Source organism: Pogoniulus pusillus, unplaced genomic scaffold (assembly GCF_015220805.1).
Source record: "Pogoniulus pusillus isolate bPogPus1 unplaced genomic scaffold, bPogPus1.pri scaffold_47_arrow_ctg1, whole genome shotgun sequence".
NCBI lineage: Eukaryota > Metazoa > Chordata > Aves > Piciformes > Lybiidae > Pogoniulus > Pogoniulus pusillus.
The window spans coordinates 770,097-790,769 of record NW_026974707.1 but is presented as its reverse complement, the minus strand read 5'-3'; the positions used below and the strand labels follow the sequence as shown (position 1 = coordinate 790,769).

The 20,673-nt window shown below is 50.1% G+C and overlaps 1 protein-coding gene and 1 pseudogene across 1 annotated transcript in view; both read right to left on the bottom strand.

Moving 5' to 3' along the window:
* The window catches only part of LOC135174134 (gastrula zinc finger protein XlCGF17.1-like), an 872,006-nt gene that overhangs the window by 837,641 nt on the left and 13,692 nt on the right, over nt 1-20,673 (bottom strand). The window lies entirely within an intron of this gene.
* Nucleotides 15,113-20,673, bottom strand: part of LOC135174133 (gastrula zinc finger protein XlCGF57.1-like) — a 173,340-nt pseudogene continuing 167,779 nt past the window's right edge.

Sequence of the window (20,673 nt, the reverse complement as noted above, 5' to 3'; positions counted from 1 at the left end):
TAGAGAATATTTTGTGTCAGAGACTGCACTGTGACATCATAGAGAGGTCTGTGTGACATGACAAAAAGCTTTCAGTGATGTTATAGAGCTGGGTGATGTGACAGAAGGCATTCTGTGACATCAAAGAGAGGGCTGTGTGACATCATAGCGAGGGCTGACATCAGAGAAGTGATTCTGTAACTTTATGTAGAGCACTGTTTTACATCATTGTGTGCATTCTGTGTGATGTCATAGCATTTTGTGACATCATTGAGAGCACTGTGTGATGTCACAGTAGCGATTATGTAACTTTATAGAGAGGACTGTTTCACATCATAGTGGGGATTGTGTGGCACCATAGAGAGGTCTGTGTGACATCCCAGAAGGCATTATGTGATGTCATAGAGAGAGCACTGTGCCATCATAGAGGAGTTTGCATGACATCATAGAGACGGCTCTGTGACATCATAGAGAGGACTGTGTGACATCACAGAAGGCATTCTGGGATGTCAAAGAGAGGGTGGTGTGACATGATAGAAGGCACTCTGTGACATCATAGAGAGGTCTGTGTGACATGGCAGAAGGCATTCTGTGATGTCACAGAGAGGGCTGTCATGTCATGGGGTGCATTCTGTGACACAACAGAGAGGACTGTGGGATATCATGGAGAGAATTTTTGACATCTTAGAGAGGGCTCTCTGGCATCCTAGAGGAGTTTGTGTGACATCATAGAGAGGGCTGTGTGATGTCACAGAAGTGATTCTGTAACTTTATGTCCAGGAGCATGTTAGGTCAGAGTGGGGAATGTGTGACATCATAAAGTGGGCTCTGGGAGATGGCAGAGAGAATTTTGTGACATCACAGATAGCTCTGTGTGACATGACAGAAAGCATTCAGTGACGTCATAGAGTAGGATTTGTGATGTCATAGATGGCATTCTGTGACATCATAGAGAGGCTGAGGTGGCTGAGGCTGCTGAGGTGGCTGAGGCGGCTGAGGTGGCTGAAGTAGCTGAGGTGGCTGAGGCTGCTGAGGTGGTTGAGGCAGCTGAGGCGGCTGAGGCAGCTGAGGTGCCTGAGGAGGCTGAGGTGGCTGAGGCAGCTGAGGTGGTTGAGGCAGCTGAGGCAGCTGAGGTGCCTGAGGAGGCTGAGGTGGCTGAGGCTGCTGAGGTGGCAGAGGTGGCTGAGGTGGCTGAGGCAGCTGAGGTGCCTGAGGTGGCTGAGGCAAAGGGCAGCTGAGGTGGCAGGTGAGTGAGGAAGGAAGGAGCAGGCAAGCTCTTTATTCACCTGTTCATCCCCTTTTATAGCACAGTGCCCGAGGCTAATGCTCTCATTGGCCACACAATCACCCAATCACCTCTGGCAATCACCCAAACATTCCCATAAAAGGCAGACCCCACAGGCTGCTCTCCTCCAAACATGGGGGGCGCAGACGCCTTGCACACAACAGGGGTGTGGGCCTTATGAAACCCCTCTCATGCGACCAGACTAAATCAGACTAGCCTGTCTGGGTTTCTTTTGTGCTATTTTCCTGCCTCTGGCTGCAATGCAGCTCCTAGCCAAGCTGGCAGCTCATGGTTTGGACAGATTCACTCTGTGCTGGATCAAGAACTGGCTGGATGGCAGAGCTCAGAGAGTGGTGGTGAATGGTGCCACATGCAATTGGCAGCTGTCACTACTGGTGTTCCCCAAGGATCAGTCCTGGGCCCAGTCCTGTTCAATATCTTTATTGATGACCTGGACGAGGGCATTGAGTCCATCATCAGTTATGTTTGCAGATGACACCAAGCTAGGAGCAGGTGTTGATCTGTTGGAAGGTAGGAGAGCCCTGCAGAGGGACCTGGACAGGCTGGATGGGTGGGCAGAGGCCAATGGGATGAGATTTAACAAGGCCAAGTGCAGGGTTCTGCACTTTGGCCACAACAACCCCAAGCAGCGCTATAGGCTGGGGACTGAGTGGATGGAGAGCATCCAGGAGGAAAGGGGCCTGGGGGTACTGATAGAGAGTAAGCTGAAGATGAGCCAGCAGTGTGCCCAGGTGGCCAAGAGAGCCAATGGCATCCTGGCTTGCATCAGGAACAGTGTGGCCAGTAAGACAAGGGAGGTTATTCTTCCCCTGTACTCAGCACTGGTCAGGCCACACCTTGAGTACTGTGTCCAGTTCTGGGCCCCTCAATTCAAGACGGATGTTGGGGTGCTGGAACATGTCCAGAGAAGGGCAACAAAGCTGGTGAGGGGCCTGGAGCACAAATCCTATGAGGAGAGGTTGAGGGAACTGGGCCTGTTTAGCCTGGAGAAAAGGAGGCTCAGGGGTGATCTTATTACTGTCTACAACTACCTGAAGGGGCATTGTAGCCAGGTGGGGGGTGGCCTCTTCTCCCAGGTAAACCAGCAATAGAACAAGGGGACACAGTCTCAAGTTGTGCCAGGGTAGGTATAGGCTGGATGTTAGGAAGAAGTTCTTCACAGAGAGAGTGATTTCCCATTGGAATGGGCTGCCCAGGGAGGTGGTGGAGGCACCGTCCCTGGGGGGTCTTCAAGAAAAGACTAGATGAGGCACTTGGTACCATGGTCTAGTTGATTGGATAGGGCTGGGTGATAGGTTGGACTGGATGATCTTGGAGGTCTCTTCCAACCTGGTTGATTCTACGATTCTATGATTCTATGATTCTATGTCTGGACAGGACAGGACATGCTCAAGCCCATTTTGTGACCCCTGGGACTCTCCACCACAAGGACTATGGCACAGACCCTGACAGGCTCCTGAGGATGGACAAGGAGGCAATGAGGCCAGTACAGCCTGGGCTACAATGCAGCACAAACTGGATTCCCTGGATGCTCCTGGGACTCACTGGATCCCTTCCAATTGGGACACGGATACTCTGAACCCCTCCCAGTACACACTGTGCTCCTTCCCAGTACTCGCTGCACCCTTGGCACCATCCCAGGGCACTCTGGGACATTTCCTAGTACAAATCAGACCTCCTGATCACCTCCAAGTCTATACCAGGCCACACACCGGTACAGACTGCTTTGGTTTTCCCTTTCCTCCCCTGACCCCAGGCCCCTGCTCTACCCAAAAGGAGCTGAGCCCATTCCTCACCTCACCTCTTCAACCTCAGCCCCTCCCTAAACCATCCCTGCCCTTAATTCTATCTCCATTGCTCATCCTGGCCACAGCCTTTACCCTTTGCATTGACCACTTGGCCTTAACTGCAGCACTCAGCCCAGCCCCAACCCAATCCCTGCTCCTCACAGCTGGCCCTCATCTTAACCCTGCCCAGCACCATCAAGAGGGCACCAAACACTCTCCTCAGCCTTGGCCTGAGTTCCAGCACTCAAAGGCATCTCGGAGCCTTCAGTCTTCCCATGGGCACCTCAGCCTCAAACCTCCTTCCTGTGCTCTCAACTCTCATCTGTAACCCATTTCCACCTCTGACTGACTCTGCTTGGCCTCTGGCACAGGGCAAGGGACATGGGCTGCAGGAGCAGCCACATGGCCTTGAAAGAGGAGGTCTGGAGGAAGAAGGTCTGCCAGGATGGACTTTGGAGACTCTCTATAAGAAGCTGAAGGCTCAGGGAGTGCTGTGCTCCAGCCTCAGGGCTGCTTTGACCTGCTGGAGCTTTCTTGAGTGTGGGCATGTTGTGAAGGGGTTTTGTTTGGGTTTTAGGGGATTAAATATGAGGCCAAATTTAAAAGGGTTTTAAATAATTTAATATTATATACAAAAGGAATTTCCCTTCCACAAACTTTCATACAGTTAACCTACACAAGGCCTTGTATGTGGTTGCAAAATTATTTTGCAGATGTCTATTTACAGCAGGAATCAGGAATTTGCAGAGGTTTGGATAGAGTCTTGTGGCATAAAAGTGCCACTGGTAAAGTCACTGAAAGTCTATGCTGCTCAAATTGAGATTGTTCAGTTACTCACTGGCTGGAGTCACAGTCTCGGTGGTCCTAAATATGTGTGGCAAAGCCATGGTGTTGACCCTCATGGATCTGAATAGATTCAGTACAGGTATTATTAGGGCAACGCTGTCTGAAGGCTCCATGGGCACGGTCCAAGCTGGAACGATGGGCTGGAGCCGCGGGCCTCCTGGCCCGGGAGCACCCTTGGGTCCGAATTTCCTCTGGACCGGATGCGAAGTGCCATGGGCTGGAATCATGCAGCAGTGGTGGCCCCAAAGGCGACAAAGTGGCTAGGACGTGGTGGAGGAGGGTGGCAGGATCCTGAATTGCCCTTTTATGAGATATGGGCCCGAGATTGATGGGTCCCTTTGGCCACAATATTGCACAATAAGTGTCTGGCAGCAAGCCAAAAACATGCCAAATAAGGTAGGTCCACAAATACGGAGGGGGCTCAGGTGGGCCCACACCCTAGGCACGTGAGCTTACACAACGTGTTTACCTCAACCTTGCAAGCAAGAAAGGCCAGACTTCAAGGCACCAGGCTTATTGTGCTCCTTTGTCCCCTTAACTTGTTTTCCCCTGGTTTAGATAGAAAAACACCTTTTGGGAGGACAACATGTCTGGGCAAGCATAGACTTGTAAACAAGGCCATTTGGGCCTATGTGGCCCTCCACCACATATACCACCCCCTGGCCAAAGGGCCATTAATCGAGGGAATAAGCAAATGTTCATACCATACAAATATAACCATTATACATATAACCCTTTGAACATTATACAGACTATGCATAAATAATATATGTGTATAACCATATTCTAAATGAGATTAAAGTAGGTCAGCTTCTGTGTGCCCACCCCCTGATAATGAAATAACTTTATTATACATTTCAAATGTTTGCAAGAAAAAACAGAAATCTGGGACAATCCACCGTGCGCTTATGCGGTGAGTTTTCCCATATATGTCCGTTGCTTCCCATGTGTATAACCCCTTTGGTTTGGATAGGGCCATGGGCATGACTCCGATCGTAAGTAAATTTACCATTACTGGTTGGCCCACCTGTAATTTGTTTAATGAATGCTGGGGGTGTTGTTTGAATTCACCTGGCGGGTGGTTAGTGTTCCCCACTGGCTCAGCAGGACAAAATGCCTTAATTTTCGGGCTGCTGTAGTTACCCCATCTGTTGTTCATGGTGAAAACTGTGTGGGGCAGGTGTTTATCCCAATTACCCTTTGATATGTTAGCATGCCTTTTGATTAGGGCATTTGTCCTCTCCACAATGCCATTAGCCTGGGGGTAATAGGGAGTATGGAATACCCACCTAACCCCCTCACCCCTAGCCCAGTCTTGCACTGATGATGAGGTGAAGTGTGACCCATTATCGCTCTGGATACACTCAGGCATTGGCAAGAAACTGAACCACTGCCTCAGAGCCTCAGTGGTTTGAGCACCTGTGGCAGTACTGGTGGCTGTAGCCATAACCAAGCCTGAAACAACTTCCACTCCCACCAGTATATACCTCTTTCCATGTGAGGGCCTGAGCGGACCCACATAGTCAATTTGCCATGTGTTCCATAGCATTTTATCTTCCCTGATGTGTTGAGCCAGAGCTAGGTTAGGGTGATTGGCTTTGAGCCTAATTCTGCACCGTGGACAGGCTGAGATGATTGCTTCACAGGCTGCTATAGAGATTGGCCACACTCTAGACCTACACTCGTAATAGAGGTCTGACTTTCCTGAATGGCCTCTTTTAATATGCAGCCATTCAGCTAATCACCACCAATCATCCTTTTCATCACTAACCATATTTATCTTTGCCAGGTAATCCACCTGCTCATTCCAGGTTGCTGCCAGGGTTTGCTTTTTGGAGTGCCCTTTAACCCAGCCCATTTTGAGGGGTCTGGATCGGCTTATCTCCAACAGCCTCTGCCAGTCATCAGCCCTCCAAACTTCTTACATTTGAAACCTTCCACTGATTAATTTTCCCACTGTCAAACCCACTCAGTGGCGCCTTTGAACGTGGAGTAGGAATCAGTGTAGATGGTTTCTGCTCCATGCTCTGCTGCCAGCATGAGACAAGGTAGTTCTCCCACCTGTGCGCTACCATCAGCCCCCTCTGTGATAGTTTGGCCTGTGCCAATCTCCAAGGCCGCTGCTTTGTAATGCCATTTAGGTCCTACCCTGTGGGAGGATGCATCCGTAAACCCCACTCCTGCTTTGTCAGAGTCTGTGGTCATTTCAGGAGCTACCTGAATAGGAGAAGGCTTGTAAGGCTGGCCTAGCAGTGACTTGTCAGGGTTTATGGGCTGCTGTAATTTGGATACCTTCATAGGCCCTTCTCTCAACGGCATGAGCTGTGCAATTCCCTCCAGATAGGCAAACCATTTGTTGTGGAGAGCAGGAATTAATACGTGGCCGAGTCGGGAATTTATCAAAAATAGTTATTTTTTATTTTCCCAAAAACCCGCCCCCACAACTATATATACAAAGATTAATTTAGTTTAATAAGCAGATTCAGTTGCATGAGAATTAACCTACACGGATACCATCAATAATCTGACTATATTGAAGTCAGAAATTGGAAAAGGCCTCAGCTATTAATTAATAGCGGTTTCTTGCTAAATTAAGCTAAGCCAAATAACTCACTTAGGCTGACTCGTGTGGTCTGTCTTCCAGAGGCTGCAGGTGAATCGTTAAGGGTCGTTAAGGGTCGTTAGGCACACAAAAGTGTCAATAGGAAAGCAAATCCTTGGTCTCTCTGCAGTCCAGGCACAGGGGAGTGTGTGAGCTCAGGCAGACACATACGTCCAGGCACAGGCAAACTCCAAAGCAGGAACCCCAAAGGCGGGAAGACCCCCAATATTTATAACCTTTGCTAGACAAAGGGCAGAGTTACCACACCTTAGGCGCAAAAGCGCACGGCCAATCCCAGCCTGGCTCCAGTGCAGGAACTCATGGGGCAGTCCTCCCCGCCTTCATGGCTGCAGGGCAGGCGAGGGGGGAGGGAAAACAGGCGGCTTTTCCCCTTTCCCCCCGAAGTCCGGGCAGGAGAGGCATTTAGGGGTACAGGACTCCAGGACACCATTTTATTACAGTAGCCTTCTGGGCAATCTCTTCTGGGGGAGGAGATCCTTTGAGGATCACTCTCTGCAGAGGGAAAGGGCCTTGAACTATGATACCTTGGGTAGTGCAGATTTTCTCTGCCTCCTTGACAGCTCGGGTTAGGGAAAGGAGTCCCTTTTCCCACTCCAAGTACCTCGCCTCAGCCTCTTTGAATCATAGAATCATAGAATCATAGAATCAACGAGGTTGGAAGAGATCTCCAAGATCATCGAGTCCAACCTATCACCCAGCCCTAGCCAGTCAACTAGACCATGGCACTGAGTGCCTCATCCAGTCTTTTCTTGAAGACCCCCAGGGACGGTGCCTCCACCACCTCCCTGGGCAGCCCATTCCAATGGGAAATCACTCTCTCTGGGAAGAACTTCTTCCTAACATCCAGCCTATACCTACCCTGGCACAACTTGAGACTGTGTCCCCTTGTTCTATTGCTGGTTACCTGGGAGAAGAGGCCACCCCCCACATGGCTACAATGCCCCTTCAGGTAGTTGTAGACAGTAATAAGATCACCCCTGAGCCTCCTTTTCTCCAGGCTAAACAGGCCCAGTTCCCTCAACCTCTCCTCATAGGATTTGTGTTCCAGGCCCCTCACCAGCTTCGTTGCCCTTCTCTGGACATGTTCCAGCACCTCAACATCTTTCTTGAATTGAGGGGCCCAAAACTGAACACAGTACTCATGGTGTGGCCTGACCAGTGCTGAGTACAGGGGAAGAATAACCTCCCTTGTCCTACTGGCCTGTCATGGAGGGTAGCAGAAGCCCTTAGCAGGCCTCCCTGCTGTAAAAGTTGCAGTGTCTCACATTTTAAGCCAGAAGCATCGTAAACCAAAACAGTCCTTCAGCCCCATGAGAAAGTCTCTCCCTAGTCGAGATAAAAGGTAAACAATGGCCACTGTTTTGGCTAGGGGGAACGGCAGTTCTCATGCCCGCTCGACACCTGGTGTGGGCCGAGCTTTGGGTGGGCCTACAGGTTGTTTTGGTAAGAACTGTCCAATTATATAGGTTAATTGTAATTTTGTGCCAATCTGCAAGAATAACGTAAAATAGCCTGGACTGGAGGGTTACACCTCTTTTGAACATTATAAAAATGGTGTGCCTTCCTGGATCGGGGCGCTTGCTGGCTTGAGCTTGCTGGTATCTGCTCCTACCGCTCGCTCGCTAGCCTGCCTGCCTGCCTCGCTCCTGCCGCGGTGCCCTCACGTTCCTGATCAGCCCTGCCCGACGAGGGGCTCGCAGAGGCCTGAAACCTGCTTGGGCCCGATCCTGACGAACAAAGGGACACTGCCCAAAACCTTCGAACTTTGCTGAACTGAACTACGAACAGTGAGTAAATTGGAGAAAGAACTCTTTACCTAAAGACTGAGTAACTTTAAAGACTCAAAGGAACTCTAAAGAAATCACAGACTCTCTTTTATCTGCTATTTTCTGAACTGTTATTTTACAACTTCAATCCAAAAGAACTCACGTGGGGAATTTAGTTCGGGAGGGGGATCTCCGTGTTTGAGCAATAAATCACTTGAAAATCCACAAGTGAGTCTCCACGTATTTTCCCCACAACCTCCCAAACTACCTTCCTTGACATGGCCACACTGTTCCTGATGCAGGCCAGGATGCCATTGGCTCTCTTGGCCACCTGGGCACACTGCTGGCTCATCTTCAGCTTACTATCTATCAGTACCCCCAGCTCCCTTTCCTCCTGGCTGCTCTCCAGCCACTCAGTCCCCAGCCTATAGCGCTGCTTGGGATTATTGTGGCCGAAGTGCAGAACCCTGCACTTGGCCTTGTTAAATCTCATCCCATTGACCTCTGCCCACCCATCCAGCCTGTCCAGGTCCCTCTGCAGGGCTCTCCTACCTTCCAACAGATCAACACCTGCTCCTAGCTTGGTGTCATCTGCAAACTTACTGATGATGGACTCAATGCCCTCGTCCAGATCATCAGTAAAGATATTGAACAGAACTGGGCCCAGCACCGATCCTTGGGGAACACCACTAGTGACTGGCTGCCAACTGGATGTGGCACCATTCACCACCACTCTCTGAGCTCTGCCATCCAGCCAGTTCCTGATCCAGCACAGAGTGAATCTGTCCAAACCATGAGCTGCCAGCTTGGCCAGGAGCTTCTTGTGGCAGACAGTGTCAAAGGCTTTGCTGAAGTCCAAGTAGACTACATCCACAGCCTGCCCCACATTCACCAGGCGGGTAACCTGATCATAAAAGGAGATCAGGTTGGTGAGGCAGGACCTGCCCTTCCTAAACCCATGCTGGCTGGACCTGATCCCTTGGCTATCCTGTAGGTGCTTTGTGATGGCACCCAAGATGACCTGTTCCATGACCTTGCCTGGCACTGAGGTCAGGCTCACAGGTCTGTAGTTTTCTGGCTCCTCCTTACGACCCTTCTTGTGTATGGGAATCACATTGGCCAGCTTCCAGTCTTCAGGGACCTCTCCAGTGAGCCAGGACTGCTGATAAATGATGGAGAGTGGCTGTGGATGAAAACAGGAGAGCTCTACTAGGGCTGTTGTGTCCCCTCTGGAATATTCCACAGTATGAGGCATGCTCGGAAAAGCCCCATTCAGCCCTTAAGGCATCTTGTGGGTGCAGAGGCCCCAGTTTCTGATAAGCCTTCAATTCATCTTTGAGAGCTTTCAGGCTCTCAGTGTGTCATGGGGTCCAGTCCCAGACTTTCTGCTTTTTAAGCACATCATAGAGAGGACAGGCGATTACGGAGAAGCCTGGGATGTGCTTTCTCCAATAACCTAAAGTGCCCAGCAGTTGTTGCAGCTCCTTCTTGTTATTGGGCGTTTGGCCATTCTCAATATTTTCTAAAGTATCCCCCGGCACTGACACTGCACCTGCCACCCATCAGGATTCTAGGAATTTGACTTCCTGGCTTGGGCCCTGACATTTATGTCATGGGATGGTTAGCCCCTGGTTGGTCAATAGTTCCCAGATGGCCCTGGCTACTGAGCCTACCTGTTCTATTTCTTCCCACCAAGATGTCATCAGTGTAATGATATACGCTGACATCTTCTGGCATTTGGATGGCGCTTAGCAGTGCTGCTAGTGTGTTGTGTGCTATGGTGGCACTGTGTTTGTATCCCTGTGGAAGGCTGTTAAAAGTGTATTGGATACCTTGCCAGATGAAGGCGAACTGTGCCTTATCCTCCTCCCTCAGCAGTACCATGAAGAACATGTCCTTCACATCCATGGTAGCCATGCAGGTGTGGGATGCTGCTTGGATTGCTGTTACTGTGGAGGTTAAACTTGAAACAGCAGCAGTGAGAGGAAGGGTATTGTTGTTAAGTTTCCTAAAATCTATGGTGAGCCTCCACTGTCCATCTGGCTTGCAGACTGGCCAGACAGGTGAATTGTATGGGGAGTGAGTGCTTGTAATGATTTTCCTTTTCTCCAGGTCAGCAATCACCTCAGTAATGCCTTGCCTGGCTGCTGCTGGTAACAGGTATTGTGCAACACAAGTAAAATGTGATTTTGGCAGTGGGGGAGCAGTCTGCAAAGTGCAAATATGAGCTGATTTCACTCCCTTTGCCCTCACCCCATAAGAGCCAAAGCTCCATAGTGTGCCATCAGGAAGATGCCATCTCTTACCAGCCAGGACATCAAATCCCAGGATGTTCTCTGGATAAGAGCCTAAGGCAACTTCTACTATGGTGCTCCATTTGTCACCAGGTAGCCACAGCCTTGTTTTGGCCAAGTGGCAGGTGTCAGGCAGCCCTGTGACACTCATTATCTTTACCTTTTTCCTTGATGGCAGGATTCTTAGGCGCTTTGCCAGTTGCACATTCAGCACAGTGATTTGTGCACCTGTTTCTACAAGGTACATTACAGCAATCCTATCTGGTCCTGTGGGGATCATGATAAAAGGTTCTGGGTTGTCAGACCATTGGCAGGCATAAACAAAGTGATGAATGAGGCCTGGAGCACTCACTGCTGTTCCTAGTTTTTTGACTTGTTCCCAGCACCTTGCTGGCCAGGAACGAAAGGATGGTCTGTTTTATCAGGGGAGGCAGCTCTGGGACTCCTCCTGCGGTCCCCTTTTGCCTCATTTCTATCATGGCCATTATCAAATTGGTTTATAAACAGGTCTTGTAACCTGCATTTCATGTCCATTATTTTGTTAACTCCCCTTTTAAGGTAGTCAAATTCAGATCTCTCTACATATTCTCCCCAGCCCCTTTTTGGCAAGTCATGGGGTTTTATCCCATATTGTGTATTCTGCCTGTAGTAGGAATTCTGCCCCCTAGGTATCCACATGTAACAGCGGTTCAGCTCTGGGCTTCCCTTCGGGATGCCCTTCGGACTATCTCTTGGGCTCACAGGGAATGTAGTTATGGACACTCTGGCGTGGCACACTTCCAGTTTCTTACCACACTGAGCTGCCATGTGGCTGCCCTTTGATCCTGTATACCATTTCTCATTGGGGGACCTTGGTGAGCACACTGGATTAGAATAACCCAGGTCCCAGCTCTTCATGGATAACTCCTCTAATAATTCTTCCCACATGATGTGGTGAGGTGGGCTACCCCCTGGGTAATTATCTGGGTCAATTGTCCGCCCTATTTGCTCCCTTTTAGCATCACACACACCTTTCAGAGGTGGTGGCAGACCCCTGACTAAAAGTTTAAGTCTTTGTGGGTCGATAGGGGCATCTACGGACATGGGTAGGTTCCGCGATCGTACATAGCCTGTATGCACGCAAGCCTTTTAATTGCATCCGTCAACTCAGATGAATCTGTTACATGGATCTCTGTGGGCTCCTGTCTGTCTATTGGGTCCAGAGACCCTGCCCAATAACAGATTCTGCAAGTTAACTCATAATGTCCTTCAGGTCCTGCACCTAAAAACACCTCTGGTCCCCAAGAACAGCCCTTTACTTCATCACGGCTTAAAATTACAGTATCCCCCCCCCCAATCTACCATGCAACAAACGCAGTCTGTGACCGATTTGTGGGGCCCATACACAAACATTTCCCATAACTCACACAGCTTTGTCCCCGTATAGGGGTGCACTTGAGTGGTTGTGGCTCCCTGTCCTCAGTGACCCTCTATATGCTCACGTTTGAAGACTGGATGCACACAGAGGGGCTACTCCCCGACAGATTCCTCTTCAGAGCCGTATTCCATGTCGCTGCTGTTTGGCAAATTGCCTTCTGACTTGAAATGTGCGGCTTTCTTCCAGGGTTTCTCCTGATCGCGCTAGAGTGGTTCCAAGTGGGGTGCCGGCTTGGGTACGCTGGAGCTGGGGGGTGTTCCTCTTGGCGATGGCAGCGGCGACTTTCTGTCTGCCATTAATTTAAAGTCTGTTAAGTTGGAGGTTTCCTCTCTTGATTGCAATCGTGGTAGATCATTGTGCTAGTTTGAAGCAAGCTGGAATGTTTTGGTAAAAGAACTAGATAACGGGCAGTGAAATGAAAACAATTGATGTCAACTTCTCTCACAGTCTCGCTGAGAACTCTGGGAAGAAGAAAGACTTTTTCTCCATATTGGTTCTCACTCTTGCTTTTGCCTTAGACCTAGTCACATCTCATTAACCCTGCTCCTACTAACCTTGCTCCCTAACCTCTTGGCTGCACCTCTTTTCTTCCTGAGAACTGGGGTAAGGCTGAGAGGGCTGGGGGGAGGTGTTGGGGTGGTTTGAGAGCCCCTCCTGGGGACTCAGGTTTCTGGGAGGGGAGTTGTGCTTTTGTATTGTTATCCTTTGTATATTTCTGATATAAATTGTATATAACTGTATATATTGTAAATAGCTGCTTGTAAATTCTGCTAGCTGTAAATAAATTGCTTCATCTATATTCCCCAGGGTCCGTCTGAGTTAGCAGGGGCAAATACAAAGTGTGGGAGGGGCGGGGTAACCCCCAAACATCACAATCATGGAATGCAGGTATAAGGGATTGGAGGTTCTTCCCCTTTCCCCCTGCATTTCTCAGAGAAATGCATTTTTTGAATTCTCAGCCAGGACAGCCAGGATCAGCATCCGGTCCCCGATGCTCACCCGGACATGCTCAATTTTATAGTCTCTCTAATTTGCAGCATTAATAATTCAAGTAGCCTCTGGTTTTGGGCTTCTAATCTCTTGTTCTGTACTTCCAATTTCTCTGACTCTCTTTCCAAGTAGCTAACTTTCTTGTTTAAACTCTCTATGGTGTCTCTCATTTTAATTTTTTGACTGTCTACAGTACTCTTCATTTTAAATTTGAGATTCTCTATGGTACTGTTCATATTATTAAATTCATTTTGTGGTCAGATGATGCAAGCCCCTAGCACAGTAGCTTTGTTTCTACCTGCGCCTCGCAAATCTGTGCATAATTTAATCACATTATCAGCCAATTTCTCTACAATTTGTTCTGGGCTAGTTAAATCTTTCATAGCCTGGGTTGTATCTGTAATATCAGTAACAGATGTCATTCTGCAAAGGAATTCACATGTTGCATACCCTGCCTGCTGCGCCATAATGTTTTAGAGGGGTTTGAGGCTGCATTTGGGGTTAGGTATGAGGCCGATTTGAGAGGGTTTAAATAATTTAATACTCTACACAAAGATAATTTCCCCCAAACTTCTGTACAGCTAACCCACACAAATTCTTTGCACATGGTTAGTGAAACTATTTTACAGAATGTCTATTTACAGCAGGATTAAGCAATTTGGTAGAGGTTTGGGAAGGTCCTGGCCAGAGAGTCCTGTGGCATAAAGTGCCACGGGTAAAGTCAATGAAACTCCTTAGTTACCCAAATCAAGAGAGTTCAGTTACTCACTAACTGAAGTCTCAGTCTCTGTGGTCCCAAAATATGTGTAGCGAAAGCCACACAGTTGGTTCCTGTGGAGCTAAGAGTTCAGTTTGGATTTTGGGGCACACTGAGAAGATTCCACAGGCCCGATCGGGCTGATGCAGCGAGCTGGAGCAGCAGTGGGCTGAGTGGCGGCATGAGGGAACGCCTTAGTCAATAGCCCACTAGATCGGTGCAGAGTACCGTGGGCCAGAGTCAACACAGCGGATAAAAGGTAGTGGCCCCCACGTGACGAGGAGGTGGGAGAGGTGAGTAGAGGAGGTGCAGAAGGCACTTTGTTTAACCTGAATCACCCTATTTATCAGATGTGGGCTGAGATTGATGGTCCTTTGGCCACAATATTGTCCCAATAAAACATCTGACAGCAGGCCAAAACACTCCAAATAAGGAAGGGTCCGTAAGTCTGATACCCCCAAATATGGGACGAGCACAGGTGGGCCACACGCTAAGTGCGTGGGCTTATGCAACCTGTTTACATCCACCTTATATAACCAGGGCAGGACAGACCTCATGGCACCAGGGCTTGTTGTGCTCCCCTTTTGTCGTTTAATGTGTTTACACATGGTTTGGGCAGAAAAACAACATTAAGGCAGGAAAAACATGTCCAAGCCTATTTAGGTCTGTGTGACCCTCCATTACACTTACTAATCAGTGAATAGCAACCTGTTATCATTCTTGTCCACTGCTTTTTCATAGAACAATCAGGTTGGAAAAGAGCTCCAAAATGACCCAGTCCAACTTATCACCCAGTCCTGTCCAATCAGCCAGGCAATGGCATTAAATGCCTTGCTCAGTCTTTTCTTCAACACTTCCAAGGACAGCAACTCCACCACCTCCCTGGGCAGCCCATTCCAATCACAAATCTGGTTGCTGTTTGGGTCTCCATCTCAATCATGGTATCTTCAGGTGATGTTTGGGTGCCTGTCTCAGCCACCGTCCTCTTAGAGCACTGAACTGTGGCTTGGTAAGCACAGGCCAGGCTCCAGTACAGTGCAGGAAGCTGCTAGTTCTCACTGGGATAAAGCAAGGCACCCTTCCAGCAGCTGGTGAGTCAGTCTGCCAAGGTTCCTCACCTCTGCTGGGGTAAAGTCCCACGCTATGGCAGGTGATAGCCACCTTTGGAATCTGCCCAAATCTTTCTACATCCCCTGCTACCCAGGAACTGGCTGCCTCAGGGCATATTTCAGTATGTCCCCACCCAAGGGCTGTCTCCTTCCATGCCATGATGACACCAAGCCTGTTACACACCAGTGACACTGATCAGCAGCATTAAAGAGATCACATAAGGATGAGCTGAACCCATGGGAGCTTGCACAATCCTCTATATTCATTTCAGATGGGGAGAAAGAAACTACAACCTCCCCAGCATAACTTCCCCAGGGTGGTAGGCCTACAAGGATGAGAAACAAACACACTGCCACTGCCCCAGCAGTGGCCTTGATGCTTTACTGTGGACTGTGTGCTTTCAACAGCTCTGCTGTGCCACCCACTGCCCTTCAGTCATTCCAGTATCAGTCATGAGGTTCAAAGTTCAGGTATGCTCTGTCTCAACCTGCAGTCAGATGAGAGAAGGTTCCTTCAGAGATTCAACAAAAGAAAATGGTTGAGAAGTTGGTTGAGAAAGGCTCCATTAGTTTTGCTCCTCTGTGCCAAGGGAAAAGTGAGAAGACCTTCACAGAGGGCTCAGGATTATGCCAGCAGACCCTGGGTGGATCTAGTTGTGTCTCCCCCACAGTGTGGGCTGCTCACCAGTGTGGGTACAGTGGTGTTGGGTCAGGTGGCTGCAGCTTCTCACCGCTGTGGCTGAGTTGGTGCTGGATGAGCCTGGAGCTGGTGGTGAAGCTCTTGCCGCAGTCGTCTCAGCTGTACGGCTTCTCACCGCTGTGGGTGAGTTGATGCTGGATGAGCCTGGAGCTGGTGATGAAGCTCTCGCCGCACTCAGTGCAGATGAAAGGCTTCACTCCGGCGTGGATATGCACCTGGGTGTGGGAGGGCAGGCCAGAAGCGTGGCTGAAGCTCTCGCTACACTCAGCACAGATGAAAGGCTTCTCGCCGCTGTGGGTGAGTTGGTGATGGATGAGCCTGGACCTTGTAGTGAAGCTCTTGCCGCACTCAGTGCAGATGAAAGGCTTCTCGCCGCTGTGGCTGAGTTGGTGCTGGATGAGCCTGTAGCTTGTGGTGAAGCTCTTGCCACAGTGGGTGCAGGGGAACAGCTTCTCTCCAGTGTGGATGTGGCGGTGGTTGTGGAGGGTAGAGATCTGGCTGAAGCTCTTGCCACAGTCAGGGCATATGAAGGCCTTCTCATCAGTGTGGATGAGGTAGTGTTTGGTCAAGTTGTAGCTCTGGCTGAAGCTCTTGCCGCAGTCAGGGCAGGTGAAGGCCTCTCCAGTATGGATGCTGAGGTGTTGGGTGAGCCCAGAGACCTGGCTGAAGCTCTTGCCACAGTCGGGGCAGGCGAAAGGCTTCTCTCCAGTATGGGTACGACGGTGGGTGTTCAGATGGCTCCTCTGGTTGAAGCTCTGGCCGCACTCAGCACAGCTGTAGGGCTTCTCACCACTGTGGATCCGGCGGTGGTTAATGAGGTATGAGCTCCGGCAGAAGCTCTTGCTGCAGTCAGGGCAAGTGAAGGGCTTCTCGCCAGTGTGGGTGCGGCAGTGGTCAGTGAGATGACTGCTCTGGCTGAAGCTCTGGCCACACTCAGCACAGCTGTAGGGCTTCTCACCGCTATGGACACGGCGGTGGGTGGTGAGGTGGCAGCTCTGGCTGAAGCTCTTGCTGCAGTCAGGACAGGGGAAGGGCTTCTCGCCAGTGTGGATGCGGTTGTGCCGGGCCAGTCTGGAGTTCGTAGAGAAGCTTTTACCGCAAGCACCACAGATGAAGGGCCGAGTGCCAGGGAGGGGGCAGCAGTGCTCCGCTGGCTCTGACCCAGGTGGGATGCTCTGCCCACACTCGGGGCACTGATTCAGTTGCTTGCGTGGCACAGAGGGGGCTGCCATGATGTCATTCTCCTCATACTCCTCCTCTTCCTCATCTTCATTCTTAGCAATCTTCTTCTCATAGTCATTCTCCCCAGCATTGTCATCCTCCATCTTGTCCTCATCCTTCTTCTCCTCCTTGGAGCTGCACTTGGGCTCCTCCATTTTGTTCTCTGTCTGCTGCTGCTTCTCCCACCTCTTGTCCAGGTCTTGTTGTGAGGCCATGTTGGCAGAGGGAGGAGTCACTGCTGTGGCCTAGAGAAGAGAGAACACCTGAGCCCAGGAGCTCAAACCCTGAGATCCTGTCTGGCTCATGACAGTCCTTGATTCCCAACAGCCAACATGTGGCTGGGATGAGGAATGGAGAAGGGCTCTCGAACTCCCAGATCCTGACATGCTGCAAGGTCAGATCTGTAATCCCTGTGCTGCGCCCCCAGGCCCCTGTGATTGGCAGGCTATGTGCTGGATTGAGGCTAACTGGAAGATTTTATTGAGAGAAATAAAATCCTTAGCTGTGAGAAGAAAGGAAACAGCAACAACAGTGACTTGTATCACTCATTCTTGTGCTGAGAAAGGCAACTGCTCAAAATAGAGATAAGACACTCACTGCTCACACACTTCTCAGTTCTCACTTAGAATCATAGAATCAACCAGGTTGGAAGAGACCTCCAAGATCATTCAGTCCAACCTAGCACCCAGCCAGATCATGGTACTAAGTTCCTCATCCAGCCTTTTCTTCAACACCTCCAGGGACGGTGCCTCCACCACCTCCCTGGGCAGCCTACTCCAATGGGAAATCACTCTCTCTGGGAACAACTTCCTCCTAACATCCAGCCTAGATCTCCCCCAGCACAACTTAAGACTGTGTCCCCTTGCTCTAGTGGTGGTTGCCTGGGAGAAGAGACCACCCCCCACCTGGCTACAATGTCCCTTCAGGTAGTTGTAGACAGCAATGAGGTCACCCCTGAGACTCCTCTTCTCCAGGCTGCACACCCCCAGCTCCCACAGTCTCTCCTCATAGGGTTTGTGTTCCAGGCCCCTCACCAGCTTTGTCACCCTTCTCTGGACACCTACCAGCACCTCAACATCTTTCTTGAACTGAGGGGCCCAGAAATGGATACAGTACTCAAGGTGTGGCCTGACCAGTGCTGAGTACAGGGGAATAACCTCCCTTGTCCTATTGACTACACTGTTCCTGATGCAGGCCAGGATGCCATTGGCTCTCTTGGCCACCTGGGCACACTGCTGGCTCATCTTCAGCCTACTATATACCAGTACCCCCAGCTCCCTTTCCTCCTGGCTTTCCAGCCACTCAGTCCCCAGCCTGTAGTGCTGCTTGGGGTTGTTGTGGCCAAAGTGCAGAACCCTGCACTTGGCCTTGTTCAATCTCTTCCTGTTGGCCTCTGTCCACCCATCCAGCCTGTCCAAGTCCCTCTGCAGGGCTCTCCTACCTTCCAACAGATCAACACCTGCTCCTAGCTTGGTGTCATCTGCAAACATAACTGATGATGGACTCAATCCCCTCATCCAGATCATCAATAAAGATATTGAACAGGACTGGGCCCAGCACTTGCTCTCCTCTCTGGTGGTCTGTGTGGTTGCATCTGCCTTAACTCTAATCCAACCTAAGTCTTTTTCCTCCCCTCTAACCTCCTTGTTGTCTTTTTGACATCTCACCTCAGATCTCTCTGGATTTATCAGGTGAGCTACACAGGGACTAATCTGGCTATTTCTGAAGGGAAGGCAAGAGGCTGGAAAGGGGGAGAAGCTTGGGCCAGGAGCCTCCTGGTAGTCTGTTTCAGAAGGGATTTTGCATTTCTGTGTTACTTTTAACTTGTATATTACTGTAAATGTTTGTGTGTAAATTGTGCTAAGCTGTGGATGTAGCTGCCTTAACTTCCAGCTGACTGAGTCCAGCCTGGTGAATTCGGGGCTGGGGCGTGGGTAACTCCCAAACCATCACACTGAGATACCCTGGACGACAGGTGTCTCATCAGCCCTGATGCCTGTTGGCAGGTAGGTGTAAGAAGGAAGAGTTGGTATGTAGCTGACTGAGCTCAGGGCAACAGGCCAACAGTTGCTAGGGTGCCAGAGATAAGACCTGGGTAAAAAACAAGGCCTGAGAGCTCTAAAGGGATAAAACTAAAACAGAGTCTGCAAGTGCCACCCCTGTAACCAAAGGCAGGAATGAAGCATTGGCCAAACAGCATATGGCTCTGCAGAGGAAGCTGAAGATGATGAAGGCTCCCCTTGCTAGGTGTGCTAGTTTGAAGCAGGCTAGAATGTTTTGGTGAGACAAAGTAGGTAATTGGCTGTGAAAGAAAAACAATGGTTATGTCTCCACTCTCACTGAGAGGTATGGGAACAAGAAAGTAAACATTAGATAACACTTTTTGCCATTTTCTCACTCTGCTTTTGGTTTCAGACTGAGCTACATCTTCCTAACCTCCACTGCCACTACCTTGCTCCTTAACCTCTTGGTGAACCTCTCTTTCTTCTTTGGACTGGGGTAAGGTTGAGAGGGGCAGGGGGAAGGTGCAGGTGTGGTGAGAGCCCCTCCTGGGGACTCCGGTTTCTGGGAGGGGAAGTTGTGCTTCTGTATTACTTTTTACTTTGTATATTTCTGTATGTAACTGTATATACTGTAACTAGCTGCTTGTATATTGTGCCAGCTGTAAATAAATAGCTTCATTTATATTCCCAGAGCCCGTCTGAGTTAGCTGGGGTACCTTACTAAAGTGTGGGGGGGCAGGTAACAGCCAAACCACCACACTAGGGGGTCAAGTGAGCACCAAAATCAACTATGTTCATAGGCAGTAGGGAGAGATTTTATGCTACAAATTGTGACACAAGGGAGGAGCTTTGTTCTGGCCACACCTCACACGAATTCTGAACCCCATATTACCAAGAGCTTAGGTGGCTGGCGCACCCAGGCTGTTGTGGAAGGCTGTCATGGAGGGCCCATGGGCCCAAAACCAGGCCTATATATACACACCTTGTCTTGCCTAGACAGGTTTTTCAGCCCAAACCTGAGGTAAACACATTAAATGGCTAAACAAGCACAAAGAAACACAACAGACCTCGTGCCATAAAGTCAGGCCTGCCCAGGGCCCAGGCTGTGTAAGGTGGTTGTGTAAGCCCATGCGCCTAGCATATGGCCCACTGGCTGCTAGGCCCCTCCTATCCCCACATTTTGGAGGCCCAGGCCTGTGGCTCTCACCTATTATGGTATGCCTGGGGCTTACTGCCCAGCTGATTGATCATTTTGGTGTCCAAAGGGCCACTGATCTCAGCCTTCACTTGATAACTAGAGATACACAGGTAAGCAAAGTGCTTAGGCTCACCCACACTGCCTTTTGCTTATGCCTGCCTGCTCACCTGCGGTGCCCACCCACAGGGCATCTACTTTATTCTATGGACACAGAGTCTCCCCTGGGCTCCCAGCCAGCCCTGCACAACTGCATGCCACTGCTGTGAGTTACCAGAAGCAGATCCTGTATTGCCTGCCTGTATCTACAGAGCTCAGCCTCCTGTGCAGCTGTGCACCCTACTGCACACCTGCTGCCTGATCACTGCCTGGTAAGCTCCACTGCTGTGAGTTACCAGGAGCAGATCCTGGATTGCCTGCACACCATCAGCCTGTGTGGCCAGCGTGACACTGTGCTGAGACTGTACCACATCTGCCTCTGCACCTGAAGGTCCTGCCTAAGAATCCCTGCACAGAGCATCCAGAGGAAGCCAGGAGGACAAGTTCAGAGATGTCTGCATCCTTTCCCCTGAAGCTGGGAGGGTCCCAGCCTCGACACCCATTGGCAGACTCCCCTGAAGACTGGGCACTTGCACAGGCTGTGCCCTAGCCCTGGAGGGTGGTTGATAATTAATAATAAT